The following is a 14,413-nucleotide window of genomic DNA, read 5'->3' as shown; positions in this document are numbered from 1 at the left end:
CATGTTACAGGTGGCGAATAGGGGTCATAATTGTTGGCTTAACTACATCTTCAGGTCTTACCCATTGTTACTGGTTTTTGACGATGGTCATCATACAGCTAGCAACCACGTGCAAAAGCTGCAGCGCAGTTTTTCACAAGTGTGTCAGACGGTAGCAGAAGGAAATGTTTGTACATGTAAAATATAGGCAAGCTAAGCACCAGTACCTACCACGAGCCCCATTGATGATGTGCCACTAAATGAAAGGGTTGCACAGCACAGCAGGTCTGTGAGCTGAAAGCCGTTATGGTAGCATACCACTGCAGCTTGGCACAAAATTCACCCAAGGCCCACCTGGTTAAAGTGATAAAGATGACATGAAGGCCATCCAGCATTTATTGTCTGTTGGCTCAGATATACTCGCCACTTGATCTATGAAGTGAACAGGAGGATTAAGCCCCTGAGGTCTTCACTGGAGCACATATCCTGCACAAATGGCAAAACACAAAAAAAAAATTGATCACAGGTGCACCTAGGAGAGAAATGCATATATGCCAGCACTTCACTGCAAAATGCCCAATAAGCTGCTGAAACACTTCAGCTACACTGGAACTATGCTGCATAGCTGTTTGATACATTTTAGTGCACTGAAGGTATCAGATCCAATTATGCGGCTGGTCGCTTGACTAGGCATTTTTCTTCCTCAAAACAGCCCATTTACGGTTTGACTTATGGGTTGACTTGTACAGCAATAGCAATGCAATGTACACTTTACGCAACACAGCAGAACATGATCTTTAATCCTTAATTACGAGAACTTAGGTGTGCCTTTGTTTTCCTTGCTCTCTTCAAAATTAACTTTAGATCGTTAAAGCGTTCAAAAAGACAAGGATACAGAAAGAGACAGACACACAGTAGATTTACTTCCATTAAGAAGTAAGTGCACTGTGTGTGCATCTCTTTATGTATCCTTTAGAGTGCTTTCATGATGTAAACATGGTTACCCAACTAGCCTGAATGCTGCTGCTGTTCTAAAATTAAAGCTTTCACAAAGTGGGAGCCCCTTTCAGCATACAAGGCGCACCATAACTAATGTAACATTATTTTCATTACATGCTTTCTCCAAGAATAAACACAGCTTGAAGATTCCGCAGTAATATTTGTCCAAGGTTCTTCAAATGTAACATGCAAGTTTTCATTGAAATGACCCGCTCCCAATCTTGATAACAGTCTCAGAAAGAGGGCATCTAAGTCTACTTAACATAGATTTCATGCTTGTATATGTCTGCTATACACTGAAACATGTACAAATCAACTTAGACTATGCACACAAGCAGCAGAAAAGCTTAGAAAGAGCAAAGAAATACAAAATAGGCTTACTGAGGATACAAATGCATAACTGTATTTAGTGCACGTTATATAATTGTTCCAACAGAAAAGAACAGTGACAATTAAAGGTGTAGGTTGAATTAGCAGAAATCACTTCATCTATAAAATTTCTGCACATACAGCAGTAACTGATTTGCAAGCTGAATGGCCAGTTCAATAGTTAAAAGAAACATGCTGCAATACTTAAAAAAAATACTTGATGTGCTCTCTTTCGCTTGACATCAGCTCATGCAGAACACATACATGCACAGTTTTTTTGTTCACATCTTACCATGGCCTGTTATGTGCTCGGCAAGAAAGTAGTAATGAGCAATGTTGTGTCACAGCCTTTCTTCTGGTAGAATTTGAGTGATGTGGAATACAGCTGAAAGAAATTGTTTCATACATAAGTATACTTCACATAACATCACAAAAAGTGTACAGCCCCATGCTGGGTATTGGTTTGAACTAATAGCAAGCTTTTCACTCCTCTATTTAACATGCGATGCAAGTCAGTGGTGCCGGAGGCACAAAACTATACATCGTGAGGTACCAAGTGCTAATATCAGCGATCATGCCTTTAAGAGGTATTGTCAATACATGTTCTTGAATGGACTAAAGTTATTCCTAGGAACATACAGAGCAAAACAGTTTTGCTAAGTGCCGTTTGCCAGATTTGGCCTTTTACAAGCCAGTTTTTTAAATGTAGAGAATTTGGAAATACCACGCTAAATGTGGTATGAAACGCTTATGTTACGTTCCGACAGGTTATTCCTCACGGCAGTAAAGAAGAGCCTGCAAGTGGCGAACATTTAAATACTTATTTGAAGGGGCTGTTCGAAGCGGGGATCCACAGTGCCTTCCATTTTACGCCTCGATGTATTCGTCGCTACCTCAGGATTTGGAAGTCGAGTGGAAAATGCACATGCCTTCCGACAGCATGGCGATACAGGCACGGCATCGACGCGTAACGGTGAAGGCGCACCGAAAACGGAGGAGAACCCGGGAGCAGTTCGCCCTACTTTCCCTCCAGAGACTTTAGGCGCTTTGCGATGCGCGCTACCCTTCGTCGCAACCGTCGGCTGCAAAGTAACGCCGCACTAGAAATTTGTCAAGCGTGATATAAGCAACCGCGCTAAAGCGAGGGTAAGTTTGTCGCACTCGTGGCACTCTCGCAGCGAGCGTGCGGCGCGAGATAGCAGCGCGCAGCGCAGTGCGGCCCCGGAGCGCTGCTCCCGCGCCCGAAGCCGTGGTGGGCGTGGTCTTTCCACTTTTGCTCACGACTGTAGTGCATGAACACAAAACAGCTTTTTAGCGTTGTTGCAGTGGGATGAATGGTTGCAAGCCTCTACACTATACCTGGTAATAAACAAATTATCAGAAGACCATCTCGTGCGGAGAATCATCTCAAAGCGCATTCGAAAAGCAGTACCAACATGGACAGCTTGTGCTTAATTCGATCCAAAACTTTACGCTGATCAACCAATGTTACTCCAAATAGAGACAGAAAACCATCCACGTCGTACTGATGTTATCGTGAACGTAACATGCGACGAGACGCAGTGTTGCAAGGTACGACTCACGAAACCCTGCCGTGTTGCAATACAAACAAAAGCACTGCGTGTTTAAAAAGGGAAACAAGAAGCTTCCAAATTACACAACAATACTTACCTTCTCACTAGCTCGCCAAACCGGAGACGTTGCCGGGTGGCTGCCACCTAAGTCACTCGCGATGCATGGGAAGAAAAATTTAGTGCCGCTGACTTTCCTTGTGCAATTTCAAACGCTTTAACTTCGAACCGTTCGCACCGACAAACGTCCACTCCTGGCGCGCTCTAGGTACTGTACTCCAGGGCACGCCATTTCAGTGCTCCACAGACATAGAGTTAGCGCTATTCACGTATTTCGTCTACATGCTCGCGTCGCTGACGTTGCAAAGACGCACAAAATAAATCATATAAGACGAACTTAATTTTACAGTAGCTTTTCCAGCGTGCAACCTGAATGGTTTGATAAATTATTTTTTTTCATTTCATTGCTTAAACGTTGTTACCTCAGGACGGCTGCTTAACTTGGCCATGGCGAAGTCGAAGCGCTAGCCAAGCCCGGAGTCGTTACTGACGGCGCGTAGTGCGAATTTGACTGAGCAGACGCTTTGGAACATTTTTGTTCTTCCATGTTCGGTGCGTGCGTCCTGCGCGTTGTATTGTCGTTTGTATGTGTGTACGTGTGCTTGCCATTTTGTCAAAGGCTACAACAACAACGACTAGACAGACGAGTGCTGTGTAGTCTTCTTGCTTCGTCCTTCGACTTCTTCGCGCTGTACCCCCCATGATGAATTATTACAAACTCGCTCAGCTGTCCATTCTTGCCAAAAATTCTCACTCAGCGTACTTGTTTAGCTAACAAACTACTTTTAGTGTACTAATGTGCATTACATTGTGGGCAGTACGTGCAACTGCTATCTCAGGAAACCACAAAATATCGGATAGACGGATATGAAAGCACCAAAAACCCCAACATAAAATCCTATATTTATTCATTGCCAACTCTTGGCAAAATGAGGCCAATGGAAATTGAGAACAATGGGTCTAAAGGCTGCCCCTGCTATCGTGAACTGGGTCGTCGACTGCAAACCAGTAAATATGCGTTGATATTTTATGGTTCATGGCAACATACAACGCATTATCTATTCCATATGTCTCAGCTCTTACCTCTCAGGGGGCGGGTGATAACAATCTAGGTTGTGTAAATGTTCCTAAATAATTTTCGTATTACCTATAAAACACCGCTATCGTATACCTTGTTTGGTAACGAATCAAAAATATGTCTGAGGACGTTGTAAGCTATACCTATGCAATTGTGTCTTGCTGTTCTTTATGTCGATCTTGTATGATTTGATGCCTGTGATTTTTCTGCCATTACCTCATTTCCCTTTTTCATTGATGGGTGGCACACATCACACTCCTCCTGGCATTACAGTTTTCTTCGTCTCTCATGAAGGAGTAGAACTTGTCGAGTCAGTTGGTCCATTACAGATGCAAAAAAAAGAAATGTGCAAATGAGACGGACGGCGAAGAGGTAAACATGCGTTCCTTGTGTTTCTTTGCATAATAAAGTTGTTGTTCTGCGTTTCTGTGCGTTTGCCTCTTCGCTGCCCGTGTCTCATTTCCGCAGTTCTTTCTTTGCATCTCATAAAGGGTCCTCCCTGTAGACTCGTTGCCACAGAAGCCTTTAGGCTGAAGAATATTAGCTCTGAAAGCAATTTTATCAAATTGCAAAGCAGTTAACGAAGTTACAATAATTTTTTTTAGGAACAGGAATCTCCTTCATGCATATGGAACAGCAGGAAGCGGATGCAATATGCAAACATGTGCTGATTGCAACTTTGCTTTATGTTCCTGGCACTATATGATGCAGCAATGTTAACTTACCTTCACACCCATCACCATGAACACGTATGATTGCATATATGTATGCGGCTTAAGGTGCCCTCCACATCTTTCAGGGCTTCGTTACGTTTGATCAGGCAGTAGCACAGTATAGTACTATACAGCTTCCATCAAAACCGCAGCAGTAGGTCAGGTAAAAACACTATTCTCAGGACTTAAGTGGCATGTCACAGGCATAAATCTGTTTCATTCAAACCTAACACCGAAATACCCAGGTTCAAAACATTTCATAAAACTTAATCTGGGTGAGCTTTGCCACAAAAAAATGATGAGATTACATTGTTTACAGTAGCTAAAGTTTTTACACTGAGCTGGTTTGATTGGTTCACTGGGGTAAGGAGAGTCTATGCTTGCCTTGTCACTGCATTCTAAAGCAATCAGTGTGCCCAATATGTCTCGGTGGTAAAATTAGCAAGGTGACAGCTGGGTTGGGCGAGCTGGATTGTTCACCTTGAGAAGAAATGTGAGTGCATGCTTGTCTTGAAGTTGCTCATAAGCAAATTTCCTAGTGAAAAGATGATTAAGTCTCAAAGGTCCCTCGGCCTCGCAGGAGCATCTACAACATATGCAGGTGATGGTCAGTTAATGGTGCTTCCATTTCGACTTCTAGCTGGACATCAAAACATTCCAGCTGGAGTTAGCTGGAAGCAAGAAATACATACTCCAGCTGGATATGCTTTCCAGTTCCATAATCTGGCTGTAAATAGAATTTTCCAGCTTAAATTTAATGGTATCCAACTTGAAAAGGGCGTGGTTTCCATTTCCATAACCCAGCAAGCAATAGAAACATGTCTGGGGGATCTTGGTGAGCAGTGCGCCGCCACGAATCTGACCACCACGCCTGGTCGTGCGTGACATAGCCATCTCCGGGGAAAACATCTTGGCAATTGAACCGATGCTGAGCATTTGGACCATTAATTAAGGCCCTTCAGTGGAGGCAACACACCACTTTGCCTCCAGCTTCCCGCAGACGCGGCACCTCCGGCCTGGCCCGACCGGGGGAAATCGGCAGTCGCCTTTTCCTGTCCTCCCCTTCATCTTTCACCTGTCTTATTGCTGTTGTTGTTATCTTAATACAATGGCACATGTGCACACAGGGGCACAGTTAACTGTCCCATCTCCTGTTCTTGCCTTTTCATTTTGCGTGGGTGGCTATAGGGCTAACCTTGCATGTAGAACTACCCTGGGTGATGCCATATTTTTATTGCTGGGGTGTAGCATATATGGCGTGCATGCCAACGCATATGACGTCTACAGCACGCTGTAGACGCCAATGCAAGCACTGCCCGTAGGCAGGGCTTGCGTGCAAGTACCTGTCCCGTCCCTTCAATGGGCTCTGTGGTGGGCACTCATAGCTGGCACCGAGGCCGAAAAAACAATTATTCATGGCTACCATGCATGCATCAAATGATCGCCCTCAAAAAAAGGGGATGGACCGAAGTAACAGCTTCATTCTTTAAAAAAAAAACAGAAGTTTTCCCAATAAGGTACCATGTGGTACGCACATAGCGAAACAGCATAAAAAAATGGTGCTGTTCAACACTGCTGAACACGGTTACAGAGCGAAAGCTATGGCCTATCGGGCAACTAACTATATATAAGCGGCTTGGCATCTGTAACGTTTAGTGTGTTCCGAACACTGGTGGTGGTGGTGGAACTTTATTTCCAGCAGATATAGAGGAGTGACTCAAAGTCGCCCCTCGCTTAAACGACGGCCGCTGTCCCTTGGGCAGCGGCGGCATCTTCAGCCAGCTGGAGGAGCTTGATCTGTGTCCCCGGGTCGGGGCTGAGCAATAGAGCTTCCCAATGATCAGAGTCGGTAACGAATCGACTCGTGGGTATACGGACTGCGGGCAGTTCCAGATCATATGATTTAGATCGGCTTAGCTATCACAATGTTTGCATTTGTCTGAGTAGAGTCCTTCCGAATAGAAGCTACATAATCGGGGATTTGGATAGGTGTTAGTTTGAAGTTTATGCCAGGCTTTGGCCTGTTGTTTGGAGAGCATTTTATCTTCTGGGGAGAATCTGCGTCTTGCAAGCCTGTAGTGGTGCAGGATTTCTCTAAGAAAACAACCTGTCCTTGCCGGAGTATAGGGTGGGAGGGCTGCACGACCCAGCTCGGCGGGACAGTTCTCGAACTAGGTTATGAGCCGCCTCATTACCAGCAAGGGAGGCATAAGCAGGCGTCCAGATTAGGCGAATGCGCCATGTGGGCTGATAATTTTGCAGAATCCATGCTGCTTGTGGAGAGATTTTTCCCAATGTATAGTTACGTATCGCCAATTTTGAGTCGCTGACAATGGTTTCTGCCGAGGATCCCGCAATGGCTGTTTCTTCTCCAACATATGTGCGTGCTGAATGCATATAGTGCCCCCAGTTATGAGTGTACCCCTTTCCATGGTGACCACAGCTACCGTCTTGTCAGCCGAAGAATCTGCTGCATCTACATATACCACAGAAGTATCATTAAGAAAGCGTTTTCCTAACGATTTGGCTCTCTCTGTACGACGTTCAGCGTGGAAATCTGGGTGCATGTTCTCAGGTATTGGAGGAATGACCAGAAGTTGGCGTATATGTTTGGGATGGACACTGAATAGGCAGCACACCCCCCCCTGGCAGGTGGCAGTTAATGGTTGATCGCGAGTGCTTGCTCACCTAATGAACGCTGCGGCTTATTGCAGCAGTGCCACGTGTCTGCCACCACGCTGTCAGCGCGCACATGCAGCCAACATCTCTTTCTCATCACCCCACATATACCTATTAGCACGATTCAGGCACCGGAGCCAGTTATGCGCCCTTCCTTTCCTTAAAATCATCTCAATGTAAAACGTTTTTAACGCCACTGAACACAACGAATGCCGACGGCCTATTGCTTCAGTGCCGCGATTCTGCCACAACGTTGTCAATGCCAACGCATGCAGCGCACAACTGTCACTGCCACATATCTTGAAGCACGACTGAGCTAGGTGTCCACTGTTCCAATAGGGCAGTTATGTGCCTTTCCTTTGCTTTCCAAACTCCCGCTGCATTGGTTTTATAGCATAAAGCAGGTGTCCACTGTCCCTGGGTGCCAGTTATGTGCCTTTCCTTTGCTTTCGAAGCTCAGGGTGATTTCAAGGTCAATTCTGCATGGTCTGTGATTGAAGCCCGAGGTCCCGTAGTGAAGCTTTCACTTCAAAACAGCTTAAATCATTTCACTTGAGATCCCAGCAATGTACAATATTCCAAACTCCCATACCGACCTAGCTTGGAGACATCCCTCCTCCATCATGCGCTCACAGATCTCAATACAGTCAAGGGCATAATTTCAAAACATGGTTTCCTGACTCTCACTGAAAAATAAATGTAGGAGGGTCTTAGAGACCAGAACGTCACCGCGATGTCCATCGTATAAAAAGATCTCAAAAAACAAGAAGGAAACTTTGCCTCCAGCCAACTCCCGATGTGCACTGAACCTCCCCCGGACGTCCTCAAGACGTCTTGAATGTCCGCAGGACGGCAAAAGTAGTTTTAATGCCCGCGCGCTCACTGAATCCAAAGACCATACATCCCAATTAAATCCCAAACGGTGCTTCAAGTGTCAAAATAGCAGCCGCCAAACCTGAGCCAAATGTGCATCTGATGAACACAAATCCAATGACTGCGCCTCAGCACCAAAGTGCACTACTGTGGTCACCCTATCATGCCCAAATATCCTACGCTCAAGAGAGCTCCGCCTCTGCTGAAGCGAAGGCAAAATTGCCATTGTGACCATCGCCTCCCTAGAGCCTGGAGACGTTCGTTGGAGGTCCGCAGAGTAGCTGCGGGTGCATGAGTTGCAGGCTTCTCCCGATTGCGGGAAGCCTTCAGAGCTGCCAACCCAGGGGCCTTTGTCAGAGGTGGCCGAGCAGTCTTTGCTGCGTTTGCCGGGGCGCGATATGGCCCTGCCTCCGGCTCAGTGTGTATTGGACGGTGTGGTTCTCCACTCGTTGCTCCACATCGGTATAGCGAGAGCTACACTACCTGCAGTCTCTCAGTTTCGCTGTGGGCCTTCGGCGCCACTTGTGCGCATGCGCGAGGAGCCGAATGACGTCACAGCCACGCCTTTCCTCCGCCCGGGAGGCGCCGCCGAGTGACATCCCAGCTGCCGGCGCCACGCGCCAACGCTGCTCGCCTCCGACCGAGACTGCGCATGCGCGCGACACGCAGCTGGCGTGTCGTGCTCTACTGCACATGCGTGGCAAGGGGAGGAGGAGGGTCGCGGTGTATAAATGACGGTGATGCGGCAGTGGAATAAGCAAAACAACTAGACGTAACAAGGGATATACCGTACCTCTCACTACGTATATCCTGGCATAGGTGAGCTAAGCCACTGCGAATTTTTTCCTGTGAGCAAGAACATTCCTTGTGTTTGTGTGAATCGTCTTCGCGCTTCCTGAAACGTTGTATTTTCCTTAGTCTTAATAGTTATCTCTTTTCTTCCAGCTGGAAATAAATGTGCAAACCGAAATGAATGCGTAAGTGCTAACCCCCTTTGTCCTAACTGCGGTAAGCCCCACGAGGCAACGTTTTTCTGCTGCACTGTTTACCAAAAGAAGAAAAATCATTTACAAGTACATTCCAACAATACAGACTATAAGTCAGCAAAAACTGCTTTAATTGAACAAAACCAAATCCAGGGAAGTCACCGCAGGAAAAATTCATCACCGGGGAAGAAAGCTCCTCAACCGCCGGACAAAAATAAAGGCAGTCATCTGTGCATTAAGGACGTGGTTGAATTCCCTCCTCTTCCACCGCATCAAAATGTTGAGCACCTCCTGTAGCGAGTACATGTGAACAGTTCACGGCAGCCGCAGTATGCAACCAACCACCCACACGAAGCATCTGTTCACCAAAACTTTGTTCACCAACTTTGTTCATCTGTTCATCTTCACCAACTTTATTCATCTGTTCACCAAAACATGCTAAAATGTTCAGCACTATGGTTATATGAGCGACTTCGAGCAATTTGCCGCAGAGCAGAGAGACGAGCATGCCGGATGAATTATAGAGAAGACATCAGAGTTGTTAGGAGTGCACAGAAACATATTGAGCGCCATTTGGACAAGCTCGCAAGACGGGAATGGCGATCCTTTTGCGCAAAGCATTATCCCAGAAAGTCTCTTTCTAAGGTATGTAGCAGTGTATGCAGCCAGTCAGCCGTGCCACTAAATCCTTTTAAGTGCTTAGGTGTAAATGCGAATATTTTTCGTCTCGGCGCAGCGGAGGCTTCTTGTTCTAAGATCATTGCTCGATTAACAGCCGTATTGGTGCCATTGCCTCTCCAAAGCTTTACCCCTTCACCTAACATTGTCCTCCATGACGAACTGTTCTCTACGGAAGAACTCCATGCGGCTCTGGCAGCTACCAATAAAATGTGTAAGCTACACTGACCTTTTTCACTTGAGAAGTAAGGCCAAGGTTCAGCTCACAGTTTATAACACCTCCTGGGGGTCCGGCTGCCTTGAAACATGCTAGAAGCATGCACATGTCATTCCTATTCTCAAGCCTAGAAAACCATCAACTGACTTAAGCGCCTACCGTCGCATTGCACTTTTAAGCTACATCGGAAAGCCGATGGAGAAAATGGTACACTCTCGCTCTACCTGGGACTAGATGAACAGGGGAATTTACCGTCCGACCATGTCTGGTTTCCAAAAAGGATGCAGCAGCAGCATTATTGCCCATACCAGTTGTGTCAAACGCAGCAGAGCAGAGTGGTCTATGACCATTGCTGTGTTTCTTGACATGAAGGAAGCCTTTCATAATGTCACACATGAGTCAATTCATTCAGCCTTACAATAAGTTAGCATTGGTGGACGAATGTATGACTGGCTAGGTGACTATCTGCATGAAAGATGAATTTTCACGTCAGCAAGTTAAGGTGACACAGCTCTGCATCAATTAAATATTGAGCGGAGTACCTCAGTGGGGGATTTTAAGTCACACCCTTTTCAATATCTCACAATTGGCTTGGAAAAATGGTTACCACCTACAGTTGAACTCTCCCTCTATGTACATGTATGGTGTTCCGGATGCAACAGGCGCATTGTGGACGTCTGACTACAGAGGGCGAAACGCTGCATTGAATCATTCTTAAGTCAGCATGGTCTCAGCATGTTGCCAGATAAAAGCCCAGCAATTGCATTTTCGAGGCGCGATCTTTCGCGCTACGTGCTGAAAGTTGCTGGTCCCCCAATACAACACGTCACAAGCCATAAATTCCAGAAGGTGACACTTGACAGGTCGCTATCATGGTCCCCACATGTGCAACAGCTGAAAGTCAAGCTCTGCTCTTGCGCCTCTATCATTTGTATGCTCTCCACTATCAGAAGAGGCTGCTCTACACCTTCATTACTACGACTGTATGGAGCGCACTGTGAAGGCCTTCACTACAGTCTCCCAGCTCTTCAGGGTATTTCTCAAACAAATATTAAAATCCGTGAAGCTATGCAAGCTAAAACCTTGAGAATCTGCATTGACCTTCCCAAGAACACCTCCACAGTGGGTACTCTAGCAGAGAGCAGACGCCTATCTGCATCAGTACTGTTAACCCTGGAGCTCCTTCGTGCCGAGGTGCAGTTTGTGGCTCGTGTATTTAACCATCCATTCACAGAGTACTACATAGAGGAAGTTTCTGATTTCTGACCTTCTTCCATAAAAATACCAGCACTCGTCACAACCTCCTCCCCATCTTAGAGGTACATAGCATGGCACATCAGGACAACAGTCCCTGGCATTAAAATAAAAACAAACACCCCTGATCCTGCACTTGAGTACTTTGCTCTTGAGAACAATTATGGTTGCTACAGTGTGCACTGCCACATCTACACTGATGGTTCTGACACTTCCATCTCATCACCAATTGGCGCCTGGACTCCGTCATTGTGCACCACAACTACAGCGACTCGACGACTGCTACCGAGCTGGCTGCTCTAAGAGCAGCATTTACTTACATTCTGCAACAACTGCCAACAGCGTGGGTTATCTTCAGTGACTCTTGCACTGCACTACAATCAATAAAGTCATCACGAAGCCTTCAGGAGCACATCGTCGATGACTTGAACTGATTACACACCGAGGCCTGTCAGCTACGTCACCGTGTTGTGCTGCAGTGTTTACCCGCTTACTCCAGCCTCGCAGACAACGATCATGCTGACGGTGCAGTGAGGTCGGCACATGGTGACACATCCTTGCTCCCACACGTACCCTTTTCTCGTTGTGATGGCATGAGTCTTCTGACTACTAAATGCTGGCAGATGCAACACTCTTTTTGGTGTAATCCGCAGTGTCAATGTAGACCCCTTCTTCATATCAACCCAACCTGTGACTTCCGCATGCCACGCAATTTAAATATACATGATTGCAATTGCTTGCACTGAATCCGCATGGACATTCCCTTCACTAAATGCCATCTTCATAAAATTGGTGCATCAAGTAGCCCTCTGTGCCTGGCATGTGGTGTGCGCGAAGATCTTCAACACTTGATCTGCTGCTGCCAAACCTTTATTAACCATTGCAAGGCACTGTTAAGTGCTTTAGGACTCCATCAGGATGGCCCCGTGCACCTGGAGCATGTTCTTTGACCCTGGAGTGATATAGCTTTGGCTACATAAGGGACAAAAGCGTTATTAGTTTTTCTTAGCGAGATCAGTTCGGTGGACACACTTTGATAATTATGTGTGTTTGTGAGCACGTGAGTTTTGAGTATGCTTGATTTCACTTTCCACCCTTTATTTTTTTCCTTTTCCTCTCTTTTCCACCCTCATCTTCTTCTCTTCTTTCACCCTCACCTGGAGTAGCATGCTGGGCTAACAACCAAGCAGACCTCTTCTGTATTCATTAGTCTCTCTCTCCCTTCAGCAAAACAAGGGTCCCATGCAGCACATAAAATACTCTGTGTCATTTCTAAAGGATCAGTTGGTATTTGATTTCAGGGAAAGAAAAGTAAATATTATTTAACGTGACGAGGCTGTTCTTGACATTTCGAGACGCATAATCTCACAGTTCCTTTTGTGAGAGAGCAACGCCATGAGTTGTATTTTGTTTACAGATTACGTGATACAGGTGGACCAGCTCTGCAACTTTCATTGCAAGGCTAATCTTGCCTGCCCCTTAACAACATCACTAGTGCCACAACATCTACATGTCCTTGACAAGAAGTGAAATGTTCATGTAAGTTACTCTCTTAAGGTAACTGGCACAAATTTTTTTCCCTTCAAAAACAGTACACTGCTTGAATTATCAAGTTACCCTAACAAATAAAATTTTAAGACTGCTAGGCGGTGGCCTAGAAGTTTGGGCATGTGCCTGGCATGTGGACGGTGCTGGGTTCAATCCCCAGTGCTGCTGGGTAGGTGCCAGCTTTCTACAGGCCTTGCGTGTAGCTTTTGTGGCAAGAAATGCTTTGGAGAAGAGCCCTTGATCGGAAAATTTCTTCAACAAGCCAGTAACTTAAATCTGCTTTATGCGATAAAGCCCAATTGTGGCCCTTTTTTCAATGTTTTAGGACAGGAAGACTACTGTTCCTTTGTCTTAAGAAGTACTCATCAAGCTACTTTAGGCAAAATCAAATTTCAATGTTGGAAAAGAACATTATGTGTTGCATAGGTAATGTTGGTTTACATTACACACAGCAAAGCCGTCAAACATGAAAGATCTATTTTTCACCGTGACCATACATCTTTCTACAACTGTCGCACCTCAAGCCAACCTCGGCACCATTTTATAAATTTTGAAAACAAGTAAATTGGAACCTTTGCTTCAGCCTTACAGGACTTGGCTGACAAATGATACATCATGCAGCCCCATGATTAATAAAGAAACTAATTTCAACAGGTTTTTCAGTGCAAAAACCTAGTCTCTGAACACTAAGAATATTTTCTGTAAGCGTCTTTGTATTTCCCCAGTGTTATGTGGTATATGCATTTCAGTTTGCACGTGTCTTTTGGTAACGAAACGTCCTATGTGTGTTAATGAAAATTCATGAACACTTACCATAGGTGGTTGCATTTGACAATTTTATTCCCCTCTTCTGCTTTGTGCTCTGCACCTAATTTTTTTTTCTTTACTGCTTGTGCTTGCTGTATGCCCTCCTCATATCATAGTGATGTAACGAAATCTGACTCGACATAATTGTCCTACCATAACGCAACACAACCGATACAGATGGCTTAGTAGTCTTATAAACTAATACTGCTCATGTTGCCGATACTGGCAAGCATCAGACTGATACAGAGTTGTGGTACAGTTTTCATATAAAATTATAACGCATTCTGACGTGCTTACCAAACAATGTGAAACATTTAGACTCTTTTATAAGCATAGCATTCATATTGTGTTTAGAGTACACTCAAAATTATGCTTGATATGTATCTGGTCTTAAAGGGCAACTGCACCACTTTTTGAAAATTCCAAGCTACTCAAGGATTCAAATCTATACAAGCTGTAGGTAAAGCATGCCAACAGTTCTGGAGTCAGCATTTAAAATATTGACATAATCAAAGATTAAGTTTTAGCCTTTTCCTCACAACACCGGAGGAGTGCAGAGAAGGTTGGTGTGACGTCACGGAAGGCAAGATTTCAAATTTTCA

At 45.3% G+C, this 14,413-nt stretch overlaps 1 long non-coding RNA gene across 1 annotated transcript; it reads right to left on the bottom strand.

Moving 5' to 3' along the window:
- Window positions 1-337: 337 nt before the first annotated feature.
- Window positions 338-3,177, bottom strand: LOC149354741 (uncharacterized). The gene is made up of 3 exons (XR_016289677.1): window positions 3,019-3,177; window positions 1,640-1,732; window positions 338-465 (listed from the first exon to the last, which is right to left on the bottom strand). It is a non-coding gene; the product is annotated as an uncharacterized LOC149354741 (long non-coding RNA).
- Between the last annotated feature and the right edge of the window lie 11,236 nt (window positions 3,178-14,413).

The sequence above is a fragment of the Amblyomma mixtum genome, chromosome 3, assembly GCF_055824585.1.
Source record: "Amblyomma mixtum isolate Tamu chromosome 3, ASM5582458v1, whole genome shotgun sequence".
NCBI lineage: Eukaryota > Metazoa > Arthropoda > Arachnida > Ixodida > Ixodidae > Amblyomma > Amblyomma mixtum.
Note: the sequence above shows the minus strand (reverse complement) of the source record. Positions and strands in the feature narration are given on the sequence as shown.